Source organism: Fundulus heteroclitus, chromosome 15, assembly GCF_011125445.2.
Source record: "Fundulus heteroclitus isolate FHET01 chromosome 15, MU-UCD_Fhet_4.1, whole genome shotgun sequence".
Classification (NCBI taxonomy): domain Eukaryota; kingdom Metazoa; phylum Chordata; class Actinopteri; order Cyprinodontiformes; family Fundulidae; genus Fundulus; species Fundulus heteroclitus.
The window spans coordinates 3,759,813-3,780,132 of NC_046375.1; the positions used below are offsets into that span (position 1 = coordinate 3,759,813).

Sequence of the window (20,320 nt, forward strand, 5' to 3'; positions counted from 1 at the left end):
TTTGAAAATTAAGCATCAGCACTGAGGAATGGGAGGACAATAGACGGAGAAGGAGCATCCCAGGAGACAAGGAATAAATATTGTATCTTCGCCCTAATAAGGAACCGAGAGCTTCTTTCAACGTTTTCGACGCTTTTTTGTGGACATTTTCCCCCGTTTTTTGACTCGTTTGTGTTTTCACCGGCTCTGCTCCTCGCTTTTCGTCGTGATATCCTCATTTTTTTTTTTACTAGCAGCTGTAAAGTCGTGTAACTAAATACGTGCGGATTTTCGACAAAAGTGTAAGTTTCATTTGCAATATTTTGATAAAAAAAAAAACTTTTATGTTTTTTTTCCTGAATTTCAAAACATATTTCTATTTGTTCTGGAAGCTGTTACTTTTTGTGTAACTGGATGTTTTTTATGCTTTCTGCATGCATCAGGGGTTTGGGTTAATTTAGCCTTTAGATTATTAATATTATCCTTATTTAAATATCAGATGCTGTTTTCACGTATTACCCATCTGCATTTTCCTAAAATAAAAATAAAACACTTATCTTCGAATTTTAAGAGATTATTTTACTGTAATAAACAATTTGAATAAAACATATTTTGAAGATAGTGACAATTTCTCAAATTGAAGCATCCATATATTTTTTATTTGTTGTTCATTTGCAGAAAAGTTACCACCACATTTTTTTTTTATATTCCTAACCCCTACGTTAATCTTTTGATGCATTCAGGTATTTTCTCGTTTTTGTTTCATTGGGGATCGGGGAGTGTTTTTTGTGTTGATAATGGATGTACTAGACATTGATACTGTATACAAGCCGGGCTTGCTCATGTCTGGATCGAAACGTGCTTATTATTATTATCATAATTTGTTAACATACATTTATTTTTATTTTACCAACGGGTTTTTCTCCATATTTGCCTTTTCCCTATTGCTGTAACTCACCTGAACGCGCGCCCCGGGGTGGTCCTGCCCAGCTGAACGGTGCGGTGATAGCGCACAGATGAGGGTGTTTTTGTTTACGTTTAAAAAATATATATTATATGTGTTGATTTTTTTTCTTTCTTTCGTTACAGAATATACCGAAAAAAATGAAACACTTTATCTGAAACCATAGGTCCTCTTTAGGTTACAGGAAAATACACGGAGCTAAACAGGCCTGTACTAACAGGTGAATGGAGCCACAAAGAGAACCTGCAGTCAAAATGCAGGCTATACGATAAACATGCAGAGAACAGGCATTGACTTGCCCTCAGGCCTTCTTGGTAAAAAAGCAATAGAAGAACATAAAGAGTAAACGCGGAAGTGTTGTGGTTTGAGGCTGGCGGTGAGCAGCAAATGAAAATAAAGGAGAGGGATAGAAACTGGAGGAGGAGAGGAGAGGTATTCTACTGTCTGTCAGATTTGCTGCCATTCAAGAACCAGCCAGTCGAGAGAGAGAGAGAGAGAGAGAGAGAGAGAGAGAGAGAGAGAGAGAGAGAGAGAGAGAGAGAGAGAGAGAGAGAGAGAGAGAGAAGGAGGGGGCTGTGGCTCGCACTCAGAGCAGAGATAAGCCCTAATCAGTCTTGTTTTGGATGCCCCCCCCCCCCCACACACACACACACACACATATACACACTCAGCTGTAACTGCAACCAAAGCGACTCTCTGATATTATTAAGGTGCAGACTGTGGCCGCGCTGACGCCGAGACGCCGACATTGACTCTGCGCTTTAATTAAGTAACTATTTTCCTTCCCATCTGTTCCTGCATCCGACTTAATCTCAATCCAATATCGGTTGCAAAAATGCCCCACACAACTGAATAATAGTGGATAATAATAATAATAATAATAATAATAATAATAATAATAATAATAATAATAATAATAATAATAATAATAATAATAATAATAATAATAACAAATGTTCACGTCACACATTTTGCAAGCAATTATTCTTTCTCACGAATGTTTTTAGCACTTCTTTTTTTCAATGTATCCAAATTGCTTCAAAGTAGGCCTTTATTAATACACCTTTATTGATGCTAGTTTGGCTCCGTCTTTAACTAAAACTTTTTCATATGGACTACTGCTCTCATCACCAAAGAGTAACACCCCCCCCCTTTATAAAATCATCTATTCTATGAAAGCTTCCTTTTCTTCTTGACCAAGAAGACAGTTTAACTCATTTTCTTACGTTGAAATGTGGAGGGGTGGGGGGGGGGGGCGTGGGGGGGGGGGGGGGGGGGGGGTGGGGTCTCACAGGGAGGACACAGCGGCCCAATAGCACAGACAGGGGGTACCTTAAATAGGCTATTTTAGAATAGAATAAAATAGAAACATCTTTTATCGTCCCAGAGTGGGAAAATTCAGGTGTAAAGTGGAAGAAAAGTTCTCAAGGCCCTTTATATTTTAATTAACCGATCCGGATTGTTTTGCCTCGAGGCTCGACGTGAAACCTCTGCGCGAGCAGACCGGTGAAGGCCGGCTGTCGCACGCCAGGTAATAATAATAATAAAAAAGAGAAGAAATAAAAAAAGAAAAAGGATAGCAAGGGAGGGAGGGAAGAGGGTGGGGAGAATGGAAAAGAGGAGGAGGGACGAACAGGAAGGCCACCAGGCACAGAGAGAGGGGAAGGGAGAAAGCAGGTGTCTCTTTTTTCATTTTCGTTCAGACACCAAACATTAAGGGAATCGTCCTAAACTCTGCCATAATTACACGAACAGCAACACGCCTGATTTCATATGTTTAAAACAGCTGATACATCAAACCTATTCATGATGAGTCAATGACTCAACTGGGTCTCCATAGGTAGAAAACGTTTTAATCATTTTCAATGATAAAGTGAACTTAACAGCATTGTTTGATAATTAGGATCACTTCGGAAGTTTGGACACACCTGCTCACATCTGGCTTGTCTTTATTTTTTCCACTACCACCGGGATCTCCCTCAAAACCTTTGGAAAGGTTTTGCTTCACAGTTTTGATATCCTCACAATGTAGAAAGTATTATAGATAAGGGAAAGCCATTGATCGACAGTGGTGCGTTCCAAACCTTTGACTGGGAGTGCATCAGTGTATCTTTCTGCATGATTGCAATGAGTTTACTTTTTATGGTGAAAAGTGCACTGACAGGACTTGTGTTGTGAATTATAAATAAACTGAACTGAATGGATGACACTATCCTGTATAGAATGGTCCCATGCCCTATAATAATTTCAATAAGTAGACGTTAACCTCAGTCTGAATAATGCATAAAGTGACTTTGGTTGGTGTTTGAATCTGTATTAAGGGCAATGGGTGGCTCAGCAGGTGGAGCAGGACCATCATAAACTGCAGAGGCTAAAATCCTGATTTGGTTCCTGGTCTTGGATCGTTTGCTGCATGTGTTGCCCCTCTTTGTCCATCTTAGTTCCTGTTAAATTACAGTTCAATAAAGGGCGCTATAATGTCAAATCTTAAAATGGCTAGCCATGTCTGACTTTCAAAGTAGAGCTGACAGGCACGGGCTAACAAGAATTTGCTAAGTTCAAAAGAATTTAAAAATATTCAGAATTTAAATGAATTGGAAATCTAAATGCTAGAGGAAAATAGTCATAGATTGATAATTATGTCATTATTTAGGGTTGCTAGTTCAGTCATTTCTGCAGCTGGTGTCGGTGCTGGAGTTACCTTTAAAGGACAATATAACTGCAAACTCCTCAATAAATACTGGTTTCGTCTTCCTGGCCCACAATTTATTTAATGAACAACGTGAAGTGGAAATGGGGCACCCACATAATCTCAGCACAGGGCCCGATAAAGTCTTGGGTTGGCTCTGCTTCAAGGTCTTTCTTCAGGCTAACTTACAGACTGTACGTTTGTGCTAAATCGTTTTTCTAAATATTTTTCTGGGCTCAATGAAGAAAAGGGACCAATGAACATTAAATAATTTTTTTGGATGGACAGTTTAATCGTTCCTTCTTCACCCTGATCACCACAGGTTGAATATACATGAGATTAATGAAGATTTATGAGTTAAACACCAATTGGAAAACCTCAGACAGTCTGCAAGAAGCAAAGTGAGTTTGCAAAAGAGGGGTTCCCCAGATCACGGAGAACATTATTCCCATTTGGCTTTACGTGTTGCAGATTATAGATCATTGAGTAAATGTACGTTCTGTGCAGCCACAGTCCACTGCCAAACCGAGGCACCAGTTGTACCAAGTAGGGCTTAACGCCAGCGAGGGGCCTCGCTTTTACCGGGGGGCTGAGAGCGCCGCAGCAGATGCGCACTGATCTCCGGACAGGGGCCAGTCCATCTGGCGCCTGACGAGGCAGGGAAAGGCCCGAAAGCCCGCACGGTTGTACAGCCCAGAGGCGAGAATTTAGATCAGCCCCGAGGTTTTCTGGATGGACCGTCACGGAGCGGAGGGAGGGCGTGGGCGGGTGGTTTGGGGTCGGGGGATACCGTCATATTTAAGGGGCAAGAGTCAGGCAGCAAGTATAAGATGAAGATCGCGATTTTTGTGGCGCTTGAGGGCTTGCAAAAGCTTATGTGACCTAATATTGCAACTTTCCAACAGTATTTAAAAAAGTCAAGATTGCAGCAAACTGACTAAAAGCATCCTGTGAGTCAGCCAGACATTTTGGGAGCAGCAAGAACTTATATATATATATATATATATATATATATATATATATATATGCAATCTTGTCTTTTTTAAACCTTGTTGTGTCTATAGATAGATAGATAGATAGATAGATAGATAGATAGATAGATAGATAGATAGATAGATAGATAGATAGATAGATAGATAGTCAAGCTTTATACCATTCAAAAGTAGAAAGCTAAAGCTCCATGACATTACGTCATCAGACCCAAGTGGCATTCAAAAAATCTTGAAATCCTCCTAATATTAGAATTTCCCAGCATTTTTAAAACTGTTTGGGTCACCACCTGAAGTCCTATTTAATTTTGGAAATAGATTAAAATACAGTTATGATTTTTTTTTTTTAAATAAAGCGTCTCCAGTGTGTCTCTTTGAGAGCTGCCCTCACACACTGGACATCCATCGACGTCTTTATAAGTTTCCCCAGCTATTATGTCTGTATTTTCCAGAAATGGTGTTCAAAATGTTTCTTTTTCTTTTTTTAAACCAACACCGTACATTACATTTTTTTTACTCAAACGAAAATGTTGAAAGTCAGTCTTGGTGAGCCTATTTGATGAACCCCAACCACCTTTCTCTCACATGAGGACGGCAATAGACGTTTTAATACACTGCACTTTTTTAATTGAATAATAACCTATATAAAATACCCCACATAAAGCTTAGAATAAACAGCAGTGCAAGGCTTTATAAAAACATAAGATCATGATCAAACCAGATTGCTTTAAACGGTTTAATACAGAGCCACGACTTATCCATAATAGATCACTACATAGCCTGAAGTCATTTAATCCAGGCTATTACTGCCGTGTAATCCCCTTTATAGGCGAGGCTTCAGCACAACTTTCAGCACATTGTGTCAGATTCTAACATTTAGATTAACTCAGGATACAGTCAAAGGTTATGTGGATCCATTCTGCGTTTAAAAAAAACGCCCTGGATGCTTTGGTAAACCATAAAATGCTGCGTATGATAGCAAAGATCTGAAAGAAAATAACAATAACAAAACATAAACACAACCAAAGTTTTATATTTCTAACCAGTCTGCAGTCAGACAGGGGAAAAACACACACACAGACATCAAGTAAAAACAGAAAAAGGAAAACCCCAGACTGGTTCCAGTGTAAGCGCACACGCGTTTGCCTTGTTTATGAGTCTGGATTTTAATCAAGCCCGGACAGACACCGGCCTCATATGGCCACCAGCGTCCGTTAAGTCTGCACCTTTCTCCAGCCAAAATAACGTCTGACACAACGAAGACGCAAACCAAAACAAACGGCGCAGAATATGTTTTCCCTCCTCCGTTGGCAGGAACAACAACAAAAAAAAAAGTAATTAAGAAAACTGTCTGACCTACATAAAGGATGCGCCTCGGAAGGAAGCGCAGGTTAATATGCTAATATGGATCTGCTAATTGTGGGGATTTACTGTGTCGTTTCGGCGGAGGGGAGGGGCCGAGAAGGGGGGGGGGGGGGCGTCGCTGCCTTCTTTGAGCTTCTTTGCTGCAAATTAATTTCTTCTCATGCGCTGGGCGAGGTGAGGGGAGCACAGAGGCAGGGAAACAGGTGTTGGTAAGTAAAATGGGCAGTCAGGGAGAAACAGATCACCGGAAAGCTTCGACAGCAGCCAGTGGGTCCAGGCTCGTCTCCAGAAAGTTTTGTGAGGGATGGCCTGACAGGAGGCGCTGGTGATGTTGGGATGACGCACGCAAAACGAAAAACCGTCCATCCTCCCCCTCCAGCACCAGCCTGGTGGTGCTACTGGAGGAGTCCTTTAAAATGATTAAAAAAAGGGGGACATGCGTTCAATAAATCAAAGGTGTTGCGCTATTTTAAACTCATTTTCACCAGAAAAGATCACGCGTTGTCTGTCCAGGGAGGCAGGATGGGCAAACATTTAGTGGTAAGGCAAGTTTATTTATTTAGAAATTTTCAGTAACAGGACGATTAAAACTACCCCCCTGCTTTCAATGAGTCTGCATTGTTGTTAATTTCTACCCTTAATTTAACTTAATACCATGTAAAACCAAATAAACTCAAGTCAGCTAGAATCAGATGGGAACATTGCCCCCAACCTACCAACAGTCTGGACATTTCCTCTACTCCAGGAACCCCCCCCCCCCCCCCCCCCCCCCCCCCCCATAGCTTTGCTCATCTTCAACAACACAACAACCCCCGAGTATCATCGTCGGTTTGCGTATCCAATTAGCGTGTTTAATTGTTGCTTCTTTGTCGCCGTACTCGCTGGCGAAGTCAATTCAGGAGGTTCAATCCGGGTCAGACACGTGTCATCTGCTGCGAATAAACAGAAGAAAAGGCCAATCTGCTCCCAACGGACAGTGTGTAATCCTCTGCATGCTCACGGTAATAATAGTCATAAACAAGCCTCGCACGTTTTACTGGTGACAAATGCGTCTGGAGATAAAAAAAAGAAAAAAAGAAGAAGACATGGGTCTTTTCTTTATGCGTGACGTTGATTTATTAAAATAATAATTAGAAAGAAAGTAGCACAAACGTGCGCAACAACTGATCGGCTGTTAATGAGAGTTCGGTTGGCGGGTTCAGTTGCTTCCAAGCCATCAATTAATGGTCCTCTGCGCCGAATGATTAACAGTACTTTTAATAAACGATTACAAGCATCGGCCGTGCAGGACCGAAGCTGTAACATTGATTTGGAAAAACTTAACTCCACCAGCTGTTGGATTAGCGTGAAGCCTGCTGCGTGTGCGTGCGTGCGCGCGCGCGCGTCCGTGCGCGTCGATCGAAGTTCATTAACTTCTCTTTTCAAGAGTTTCTGAAGTGCTCCTGAAGATCACACGAAAGCCAAAAAGTCTTTCGACCATTTCCCGCGCAGATGGGAGGAAAAGAGCAACACTCACTCGTAAGATTTTCATCACCTCTTATTTCTCCCTTTCTTTTTTTTTTTTTTTTTTTTGGTGAGATCCTTCAGACGAGATGTAAAAAAAAAATCACACAATGCCTAAAACATTTGATGGTCTGTTTATTTAGTCAGACGATTCTCCCATTGTGTCTGTGGGATTTTAGATCTATTCGGATAATTACCCCCATTAAAAACAGAATAGTGGTGATATTCATGTGGGTTATTGCTTCAGAAGTGGCTCCAGGCTTTACTCTGAATGGGTGCTTCAATGCCAAGAGTTAAATGGATCTTTGAGGGTTGACTTAATTTTTATTATTCTGGAAGGTTTTAATTGAAACCTGGCATCATGGGATGCATATATCCAGCGTAGCTTCAGCACACTGGAAAACAGTCCAATTGGATATGTTATCCTTTAACCTGGATGTAATATAGTCTGTACAATTATTATTTTGTTTTAAATGCCTCAACATTGAGGACTCCCACAAAGGGGCAGATGTATACCCTGTTAGTTGGGCAGGATGCAGCTGTCACCTGAACACTTCCCACCGTTTGCTCATTTCTTTTTATTTCAACAGCTCAGTGGTGGTTCTTGTTTTGCCCCGCAAGCACCAATCTCTACCTAATTTTGATTAATCTGTAATCAGTGTAGAATGATTCAATCCAGGTTTGTATTTGGCCCCATGAAAGATGGAATAAATCATACAGTTTTTTTTTTGTGTTTTCGCCAACAGAATAAAAACTTTCAGGCTTCTTGACCTGAGCTTTAATTTCATTGTAAAATAGATTATCCAATTTATGATCCAACTGGGCTAAAAGTTGTACAGATTTAATCCAGATTTCCTAAAAAAGGAGTACAAAGGGTATAAAAGGTGAACAAAAGCTGCAAAAGAGTTTTCAGTTACATTTGCTGTTTGTAGTTCATTTTGCCACTAGAAATGTATACATATTTTAGAAAACACTGGCAATATTGAACTCTGATCCTGATATTTAATAGAAATAAATCCTCCCATATTCGTAAGATAAGCAAAAAGCAGTAAAGATAAACTAGTTTTAGCAAAGTTTTCATGTCGAAAGAACAATATCACCCTTTATATTGTGACTTCTTGTTAATGTTATCACTTTTGTATCCACATGAAATATACATGGTCTGTGTAGTAGGCTTGCATATGTTGGGAAAACTGCAGGCAAACTTAAACAAAGGTTACACGGGAATGCTCATCGTATTTCTTCATTGTAATTATACGGTATTGAACGGGTCATTCTTCTACTGAGGGGTGGTGATAAGTTACTTTTAGGACTTTTGGCTCCAGAGGGACTAAATGATGAATTGCTATAAAAAAAACAAATTCTGTAATGTTCAATACAGTTTTGGAAATATTATTCCTGAACTGTATGCTCTACATTGGGTTCATTTCTATATTGCTTGTTTATATGTTCGTTATGAAGTGACTGCTGTTTGTACATGTTGATTTTAGTACCTGTACTTATGAGATAATATAGTTATTTATATATTTTTGTACAGCTTTTTGATGATTGGATGTGATTGCTCAGACACATCCAATCATCAAACCACCTGTTCCATTTATAGATGTGTGAAGTTTGTTGGATTTTATATATATAAAAAACAACAACATCAAATTACTTTGATTTTTCAAAATCTGAAGCTGGAAATTAAATGGCAATTAGTGCCATTTTCTTGAAGGGCCCTTTGACCAGGCATGCAAATAAGCACCAGAAACCTTGCTGGGGGAGAAGCTGACAGATAACCTTTTTATTTTTTAATTGTTGAGGGTTTATAACAACCCCCTGAGCTATGTCGCCCTGGGCGGTGACCAACACCCTCCATCTCAAAAATGCCACCAACATCTTATCTGTGGAAGCAATTCATCCATTTGACGATGTTTTTGTATGGAGACATGTCATTTCTTACAAAAATAATTTTCTATTTTTGTAAGAAATTTGACTTTTTTTTAAATAAAAACAACAACAACAGGACTTTAAAGATTAAACTGAAAGTTTTTTTGTGTCTATCTTGTTTTACATTAAAATTCAAACCTCAATAAAGGAATATGTTATAGTTTGTGTTCTTGTGTTTTTTTTTCATTACCAGTAGAGGCAGCCTCGAAAGTTCTAAGAACTTTTTTAACAATCAGTAGCATATGAAAAGAACAATTAGTTAGATTAGACTAGTTAGACTTAGACTAAATTAGACTAGTTTTGCATTTTCATCCATTTACATCCTTGAGTTTCTTTTTTGCCTTTTTTGTCCCTCACAGATGAATTTGGTTAACATTTTCATTACGCTGCACTCACAAGTGAATGGGTGGTTTCTAGACCCGCCATCACGTTTTCTATTGGCAGATCTTAACGACACCGTGTGTTGAAAACAACTTTGTTGATTATTACATAAAAAAACAAATAATGCACATATTTACACTGCAACCAGTTACCACCTACATAAATAATAAAAAAAAAACTTCCTTTTAGCTATGCGTTTTACCTCTTTGTTTTGAAATACAACGCCGTTTACTAAATAAAACTATGTTCAATGAGTGCATAAGGCATGTTCTGTCGTTCTGTATCAAGAATTTTCCTTCCTGGTGTGCGGTTTCTTCACTTTTCCTTTCTTGCTCTCCTTGTCCCCTCCAGCAGAGTGCGCCACTTGGGCCGTGCAGCCCGAGGGGAGATTAACCCGCAGGTCTCTGTGAAAAACACACACACACACACACAACACACTCACAAGCTTGCTCTCCCACTTTCACACCCAGTAAGTGTACACTTGACGAGTATGGCTGGGTGGGGGTGATGCAGGTTCAATGACTTTGATCGTGTAATTCCTGTGTAATCTCTGTAATCTCTTAAAGCAGAGCTGTTTGAATATATGTTGCATGAGTGTGAATGTGCAAGAGATGATGTGTTCAGTGTACATTGAATTAGCGAGATCAGGCAGAGGCCGAGAGTTCTGCGAAAAGGAAATCTTTAAGCATAAAACGATCTGGCCACCCGCTCTTTCAGGACCCCCCCCCCCCTCCCCGGTCCAGATAGGAAAAACATAGGTTTTATTTTTTACTTTTATTACAGTGGTTCTGTGAGAAATGACAGGCCACAGACAGAGACAAGCCTTCTTGCTACAAGTTCTCTTGTTTCATCTGCTGAGAGAATGTCCCCAGGAAGTGGACGGATATTTCTGAACCAGAGACATATATATGAAATGTTAACAAGGTGTCGGATGAAAGCCTTCAGGCACCAAACTCTCACCATCTCGGTTGTTGTCTTGCTGAGGAAATGTAACCTAAACTGTATGTGTAAGAAGTCAAATGTAATATGTCTTGTAAGTGGAATTACTTCACAATAAAGTCTCCCATTAAAAACCTACTTCAAGCATTTGTTGTTGTGGCGTAAATGTGCAGAGTTCACCTATTACCAGAAGTTTGGTGTCTTAGGCAAGGCAAGGCAAGGCAAGTTTATTTGTATAGCACAATTCAGTACGGAGACAATGCAAAGTGCTTTACATGATTAAAATATAGGAAAATAAAACAGAAAAAGAGCAAGTAGGAATAAAATGTAGAAACAAAAATAGAACATTAAAAACAGCAGGACTACAAACTTGAACTAATGATGTTTCAGTGAAACAGTTTAACTAGAACAGTCCAAGGCAGTCCTAAACAAATATGTTTTTAATCTTGATTTAAAGGAACTCAGGCTTTCTGCACTTTTACAGTTTTCTGGAAGTTTGTTCCAGATAAGTGGAGCATAGGAACTTAATGCTGCTTCTCCGTGTCTGGTTCTGGTTCTGCAGAGCAGGCTGGAGCAGACCATAGTGGTCTGGATGGTTGATACACTGATAACAAGTCTGTGATGTATTTAGGTGCTAAGCCATTCAGGGATTTATAAACTAACATAAGTATTTTAAAGTCTATTCTCTGAGATACAGGGAGCCAGTGTAAGGACTTTAGAACTGGGGTGATGTGCTCTACTTTCTTAGTCTTAGTGAGGATGCGGGCAGCAGCGTTCTGGATCAGCTGCAGCTGTCTTTTTAGGCAGACCTGTGAAAACAACATGTCTTTGCAACATTGGAGCAAAAATTAACAGATATTTTCAGATATAAAAAAAACAACTGAAATTACTGATTAAAAGAAAGAAATATTTTTTTTAAAAATCATAAATCACGTACATATACAGTTTTTGAGCCTTAAAAAAGACCTGCAAAGGTGTCTTGCAAAAGTTTTCATATTACCTGAAATTGTTATTTTGTCACATTTCAACCACAAATTTCAATGCATTTTATTGGTATTCCATGTGAAAGATGAAACAGAGGAGTGCACAATGCAAAACCTAAGGACAGGAATACATGTTTTCGAAATAAAAATTTTAAAATTGAAGGGGTGCATTTATATTTTCCCTCTGTCTTAGTCTACCATAAATCTATTAATACACTGACCCCAAGTATAACATGGTAGTGGCAGCATCATGCTGTGGGGATCCTTTACCTCAGCAGAGGCAGGGCTCCTGGTCTGAGTTGATGGAGATGAATACACTGCAATCGTGGAAGACAACCTGTTAGAGGCTGCAAAAGTCTTCAGATCAGGGTGAAGGTTTTTGATTCATCTGGACAACAACCCTAAAGTTAGAGCTACGATGAAATGATTTGGATACAAACATTAGAATGGTCCAGTCAAAGTCAAGACCTAAACCATATGATGGTCGGTGGCAATACTTTAAAATTCTGTCCTCACGCTCTTCCTAGTTAATCATCTCCACTATTTTCAGATTTTTATTAGTAAAAAAGAAAAGTTAAAAACCACACACTATTTTTTTTACTTCATAATTATGTGTTGTTGTTTTTTAAACGAAAGTCTGATAACATATATTAAAATTTTTGGTGGTAATGTAGTGCAATGTGGAAAAAGTTCAAGGGCCAAGGATACTGTTGTCGTAATTTAGTCTTTTAGTGCACATAGTTACAGACAAAACCTATTTAGTGTTGCTGTTTTTTTTTTGTTTTGTTTTTTTTAAAGTGGACAATGAATATTTACTAAAGTAATATTACTAAATAAAGTTTCAAATTGAAAAAATAAATGGCAATCCAATCCAAATGCATGAATCCTCATAAAGACAGAGGGTGGTAAAGAAGAAATTGCTACAAAATACTTCTTCCAGAAAGAAAGTGTGTGCAACTTTCCTGTTTGGAGGTAAAACATTCACTTGTATTTTATATATTTTACATAAAACAATTCCAGCTCAAGACTTATCTAAACTCTTAAAGACATAAACCTAACCACGTCAGCGACAGAAAGGATGTTTGGTCCTATAACTGAACAAACTAGGTGGAGTATATCTTCACACAGAAGAACAATCGAGCAATCAAACATATAACGAAAAAGTCACAGATCTAAAAGGAGAGAGTTTATCATAGGAGGCCATGAAGCTCAACTGGATCCCATTAATACAGAGACTTAATGAGTGTTGACCTTAGAAAAGTTAGAAGTAAAGTATCTTCAGGCTCAACAGTAGAGCGAAACCAAGCACCAAAACCTGCAACAAATGTCTCTACCAGTGTTAAATATCAGTTACACTCTATGCAGTTTAACAATTAAACTACCAAATGTACTATATAGACAATTTTAATTTTGAACACAAACGTTTCAGAACAGTAAAGGTGGGCCTAAACTTTGGCAAAGCTGTAGCAGAAGAAAATTAAACACTGTAGGTTTCATCATTAGAATGACTAAATGTCATTTGAAAATACTTACAAAGAATGAGCTCAATGACCAAATCAAAACAGACTTTAGAATAAACATTATTCTTCAAACAGTGCAAAGCAGGAAAACTTTAACCAACATAACAGTACCGTGTTTAAAATGCGACAGCTATGAATAAAGAGAATTTAAAGAATGAAGGCTGAATATATGGTTAAACGGACTTTGTATTGTCATGGTTGGCTTGTAAATAAGTAGCAAATCTATTCATCTCCACATCTTTTTTTTTTTATATAAAAGCTAAAACCAGCTTCTGGGCCACCCATGAATGGTAAAAAGTTAAGTTTGTACAGTTTGTGGTCCAGTCCAGCTCCAAGAACGCATCCTCAACAACCAATCCTCAGCACAAAGCTAAGCTAACTGAAGCTGAACCACCATCAAACCTTCCCAAATAACGTAGAGGACTATGCACCAGACAATTTAATACAAGCTTAATCTCATCCAGTGTTGTTTAAAGGTACCCCCTTCTGTTTTTACTATCATGAAAGTTCAATGTTTTGGATGTAAAACTATTCTAATATCAGACAATGACAACATGAGTTGTAGTTGCACCATAAACCTCATTCCTTGGAGGATTCTTGGCCCACTCCTCTTAGCAGAATAGTTTTAATTGTGCCACACTGAAAGGTTTTGGCACGTGAATGACATTTCAAGGGTAGGCCAGAGCATTTTCATTAGATTTATGTACAGACTTTGACTAGGCCACTTTAAAATCCTATTTTTCCTTTGGAGCCATTTAGAGGCCGACTTGCTGGTTTGCTTCGGATCAGCTGCGTAACCCAAATATGCTTCATCTTAAGGTCACAAACTGTCGGAGAAAAACAGCATATTGTGTTGCCTTTTGAGATCTGCAACCCTGCTTCGTGTTGTAAATTAGCCTCTATTCAGAGGTGGGTAAACCAGGTTGCCTAAATAAAAATGAACTGCACAGGGATTAGTTTCAACCATTAGTTTTCCAGCTCCACAGCAATAAAGAAAAAATAAAGTTTTAAAATCACTTGGTTAAGTGAAAGGATGAAGGAAAACAATGCAGGGGTTTTACTTTTCTAAAGCTGGATTTACCCACTTCTGGCTCTATTTAACTGATTTCTTTATTCTGCAGGTCAGAACGTTATCAGGCCTGGGCGTGGCTTGTGAAATTGATCTAAAACAGTGTTTTGGATGATCAAACAAGGAGAGAGATTATATTTCCACTCGGGTTAAGATAGCAGTTATCCCTTAATAGTATTAAAAAATCAGTTGAAAACTGCTCGTTTTCTTAGGTTTTATTTGTCTGATATAAAACTTTTTTAATGATCTGAAACATTTAAATGTGAAAAGCAAGAACAGAACAAACCTGTCAAGGGGCAAGCACGTTTTTGAGACTTTAAGTGTTTTTTTTTTCCAACCTTGCTCCTCAGGGCCTACTGTAGTGCATCTTTTGGGGGGGGGTTCTTTGCTGCCACAGACCATGACTGGTTGTGTTTAACAGGCATTTACAACATTTAATGGTATGCAGGATGTAGTGCTATGATTTGGATCAGGTGTTCTGGAGACAGTGGGCCCAGAGCATCAGAGTCTAGAGAACCACTGCTGAATTCCTGGATCCAAACAACGTGCTCAGGGCTCAATAGTTTAGATATTAGCATATTTGCGCATTATCAGTGTTTTCCTGCTGGGACATGATTCGCTGGACTGAAACCGACGATAAGAGAAAAGAAGAAAGGCTGCCTTTTTGTTGCAAAAAATAAAAAAATAAACACAGATCAAAACGTTTTCCTTGCTCGTGACAGGCCACCATTAGCCATATTGATTTCCGGCGCTTTTGAATTCGCAGCCCCGCCATGCTCTCCGTTCGGCCCCGTGACGCTGTTGCTTATCCTCAAACGTGAGCGCGGAAGATCTGAAACGGAAGGAGGCGCAGATGAAACGGCGTGCCCAGACCGAACCCGGAGAGCAACGGGAGATGCCTGTGAAACTTGCCGACAAGAGTTGGTCAATTATAAACAGACTCCTCCAGCTTTGAGCCCCGCGGTCGGCCACAAGCTCATCCGCGGCTCTCTTAATTCCTCCGCTGCCGGGGAGGAGCTGTTTACGGCGGAGCGGCAGGCGAGGATGTCAACCGCAGCTTACGCGCAAAAGCACCTGAGATCACAGACTGCGCTGCAAAGACAAACATTACACAGCCGCACCACAGCACACACACACACACACACGCACACACACACACACACACACACACACACACACACACCACCAGAACATCACTGATGCGAGCGATGAAGAGGGGGAGGGGCCACCGCTGCTCCTGTATAATTATCAGGGAAGTCTCCTGATGTGGAACCTTTGCTGTTCTCACAATGAACCTATTTACTGTTGGAAACCATCAAACATCTCCTGCACGCACGCACGCACGCACGCACGCACACACACAGAGAAGAGAAACGTATATACACACGCAAAGTATTTCAAACGAATGCAGAGAAATAAACAGAGACGAGAGCACACAACCCCTTCACACCTCTGGGAATTTTACTATTCCGTACTTCTCTGCTTCTCTCATCCCTCTCTCTCGCTCCCTCTCTTTCACACGCACGCACGCACGCACGCACGCACGCACTTTTCCTCCATCTCTACGTTTCTTCGTCTCTTCCTGTGCTCCTTTGTCTCCCTGATTATGCAGTCGATCCCAGGGTGCTCCACTCACTGAGATCATCCACCTGTCAATCTGTAGCACACACATACACTCTTTTTTTTTTTTTTTTTACTTATTTTTTTTTTTTTTTTGCACACACCATTCCACCAGTGATATTGATACAGAGGAAATATTAATGACTTCACTCACCTGCAATATGCTGCTGTGTGTTGCACTTCCAACACCAGGCCATGCAATTCGTCAAGGCACACTTCTTGAACCTTCCACTCGAATAAAAACAAAAGAAACGTGGTGAAATAACACTGAATGCTTTGTCCCTGAACGCACGTGCGCGCAGAAGTGTCAAAAGGTGTCACATCAGGTGCTAAAAAATGCAAGATGGTCTGTTATTTTAGCACATCTTTAATGCTTGCCTCTCGTTTTTTTTTTTTTTTTTGTTGTTGTTGTATGCTTTGGCGTATCTTTTTGGTATATGTTTTTACAATAGTATCACATCAAATGTTGTTATATGTTCGCGCTGAGGAGGAAACGATAAAAACTCTGAAAACCAGAGACAGTGGAGATGGTTGGGGACGTGTTTCAGCATGAGGGGGAAACCATATCAGCTGTCTCAGGCATTGCATTGAAATGGAAATTGTATCATCCAGAGTGTTTAAAGAAATCGTTGCAGCATCTTCACTTCAATTTGCAACAGCTTTGCAGTGAATATGAGCAACTAATAATGGAAACATAACGGCAGGTGTCGGTTACTGCAGGATGGGACGGGTTGGGGATATTTCCGTGTTTTTTATCTTCATTTCATTTGTCATGGCACCTTTGTACATTCCAATGAAATCTGTCTTCTGCATGTAACCCGTCCTTTAGGGAGAAGAAGGCTGCCACAGCGCAAAACCTGCAGAGTATTCTGGAGCTAAGGGTCGGGCCTGGGGACCTTGAGTGTCAGTCTGTGGGATTCCAACGGGGGAACTGCCAGCCACTAGGCCGCCACTCCTTCACTCCAAAACCGGCTCCTGAACTACAAAAGTTTACTGCAACATTGAAGTTTGGAATCCTCCGGAATAAAACAAAAACCTCTTTGTTCAGTTTACCTTGTACGGTTATTTCAGTGTGGTGTAATCCAATCACAGAGTCATTTCCCCTTTCTCTATAAAGTCATTAGAACATGTACTGAAGCAGCTGAGAGGGGAGGATAACATTTCTTTTAGATGAAGAATACAGGTAGTGATGTGAGAGTTACCAAAAGCTCTCCAAAACTGCCACGTCAACAATTACAAAACAGCCACTAAAACACTACTTTCCTCACAATTGTTTTAAAAGGAAATGGCTTAGAATTGGAAATCTACCAATATTGAGCATTTAACAAAACAGCTGCAGGTCGGCACAATAACTTAAAAACACAATTCTACACTGGTGACACAGTTCTGCATGCTAATATCTGTTCAGTTGCACAGCTGTTGCAGGAAAATGCTCTTCGGTCCACTGCTCTGCCAAGATCACCAAATTTCTTGCTACTCGAAACAAACAAGTGGATTATTCTGAAATTCTACCACGTGGCAAGTCCAGTGATTCCTCTTGCAAGTACAGTCAAATTCAATTAATCAGGACATGCGTTCCGATGAGGGTTGTTTGTCAGATCAAAAGTACCTTTGTACAATGACAACTTAAACTTTAAACTTTAAACACCTGTCGTTGAGCCTCCATTTCTGTATTAAAATGTTTTTACTGGTTTGATGCAAAAACATTCTGATCTTAAAGGTTGTGTTTTCATCACCAGCAAGTGAAAGACCATCATTATTGAAAGAAATAAAGGCATGAAAACATAAATCTGTGCATAATTACTCTGTATGGGTTTCACTTAGTGAATTAATTTACTGAAATAAATATAATTTGAATGGGTCTGTATATATATATATATATATATATATATATATATATATATGCGTGTGTGTGCGTGTGTAAATATTGCTAACGTCTTTTGGAGACTAAGATTTGTGAGAAGTCTTTTTTTTTATTACTGAATAATTATTTTTTTCTCATGCAACCTCCTCTATTGGGATTCAGTTTTGATTCCCCTGTTCCAACAGCTCTGCATTGCTTTATAGAGGAATCTTCATGCAGTTCATTTTTTAGAACTGTTTCAAAAAAAACAAAAAAACAATAACTTATGTTGTATCTTATCTATGATAATATTGGTCTAAATTATATAAATTATTTACTTTTCCAGGAGCTGGTTTTCAGGTTATCCCGGAAAAAAAAGAAAAGAAACAATAACTGCACAGTAATTGGGATTGACAATACAATGTTTTTGCCACAGGCACAATATAATTTGACCTAACCGTTGTTGTGTGATTACTTCCTTGTGTTTTATGATACAGACTATTAGACAGTGATGCCATTCATCAAAACCAGCATCATTTTCTTTGGTCATACAGACGTTTCATGAAAGTGAACGCCAAAATCTATCAAATCTATCAGCAGCTTCTTTATTATAGTAACAATAGTGGGAATTTAAAATTAAATATTGAGTAATGGGTGTTTTATTAGGTAATACTATTGTGAGGGTTAAAAGTGGATAGTTCAAGAGGGCACTCAAATTAGAACAAAAGAATACATTTATTGTCCCACACAGGAAATTCTGGCGTGACTGTGGTAAAAACACATAGAGAGGAGTTACAGACTTGATTAAGTAATATCAATAAAAAAAGCTAATTTAAAGCTAAATTGTTGAGCAGAAGAGAATGAAGTTATTAGAAAGTGAACAAATACTGGGTGATAATTGATTAGTAATACAACATATTCAAGCTAAACAGAAGAAAGACAGCAGCCAATGTACAGAACAATGTGAGTAAAACTACAAGCAAACATCCCAGAGAAGCTTAAGTGAGTGCAAATGGACATTCAAATCTGAGAGGCAGTGCAAAGGATTCTTGATCAAATGAAGAACTGACGGAACCATCAGCATGTTGTAAATACTAATTGAGTTTGTTGCAAGAAGCAGAGATTATAAAGTCTAGCAGCAGCTGGAAGGAAGGACCTGCGGAAGCGCTCCTTTAAGCCTCTAGGATGCCGTCTGTCACTGCAACAGCTCTCCAGCTCTGCAACAGCTCCATTTGTGGAGTGGGAGACAGAAATTCAGGCAAAAGAAGGCTGGAGACTGGAAGTCAAAAGTATTAAAACATTGCTGAATTTGAGAAGGCAGGTAAGATGTGAAACCAAGAAACCAGACATTCTCCAAAACACCAAATGTCAAGAGAGCCCCTGCAGCATTTTACCATGCATGAAAAGAAAACAACATAATCAATAATAAAAAAATGTTTCCTATGTCGTCCCTATGTTACCCTTTGGACAGAAAATAGCAATGTAAAGAGAGAAAACTGTTCATTTGATCATGCACCAAATTACTTTGGATAAGCACAATAAATTAAAAATGCGGCGCTACCTGGATGACTGTGAAGTCAAGCTTAAAAGCAAGAAGGTAGGACCCACACGGTAATAACCTGATGTCAGAGGGACTAGAAAGATGATGCAAAACACCTGAGTACAGTGGAAGGAGTCTAACACGTATACCAAACTTGTGGGAATTTGTGCAAAACTGAGAGACGTTTTCAAATACCAGAGAGGCAGCTTGTAAGGAGGCAAACTTTTGAAACAATCCTGTTCTGGACTTTGTTGCTTCTGAGATGTTGCTACAGCTAATGCAATCACAGAGATAACTGTTTATTGGCTCATAGTAAAATATAATATGTAGCAGTTTAAGTCTGTATTTATGGCATTGTGAAGTGATGAGAATATTTATTCTTAGCTAATTCTACAGAGTTTCTTTAAAAAAAAAACAAAGACTGTGAGAAAGTACTTGGCTACATGACATATTTTGAAGATTATTTGTTTGAAGGTAAATAAATGCTGTTGATGAAAATTTATTTATTCAAGTTGTGCACAGTGGTACAGTTGGTAGCACTGTCGCCTTGTAGCAAAGGTCTTGGATTCTAACCCCAGCCGGGGGACTTTCTGCGTGGTCATTGAGTGGAACCCCCCTGAAATAACCGTGTTGCTATCCCTTTCAGTGGGGAAGCACGGTTTAAATAACTTAACAATGACTCTGCTTTATATGCTACTATATCTTGCACAGCAGTGGTGTTGCAACAGATTGCTCTTCAGTAAACTACTTGCTGAGTTTAAAACCTTTCTTCACCTACTTCTGAAATGTGAAAAAAATGTCTACATACAAATACAGCTCATACTCAAAAGTTTGCAGACTCGCCATAAAAAGACAACTAACCTTTCTTATCACTCTGACATTAAATGATTCAATACTGTTCTTGGTTTAGGTTGATTAGGATTACCAAAAGTATTTCTGTTTGCTAAATTCCAGAAGGAGAGAGAGCGAGAGAGAGTTTTAGGATAGTTTTCTTAAACTACGTA

General features: G+C 39.2%; 1 long non-coding RNA gene across 1 annotated transcript; it reads left to right on the forward strand.

The window, feature by feature from the left end:
• Nucleotides 1-73: 73 nt before the first annotated feature.
• LOC110369356 lies at nt 74-16,980 on the forward strand. Its single transcript, XR_004932825.1, has 2 exons — nt 74-281; nt 16,763-16,980. It is a non-coding gene; the product is annotated as an uncharacterized LOC110369356 (long non-coding RNA).
• The last annotated feature ends 3,340 nt before the right edge of the window (nt 16,981-20,320 follow it).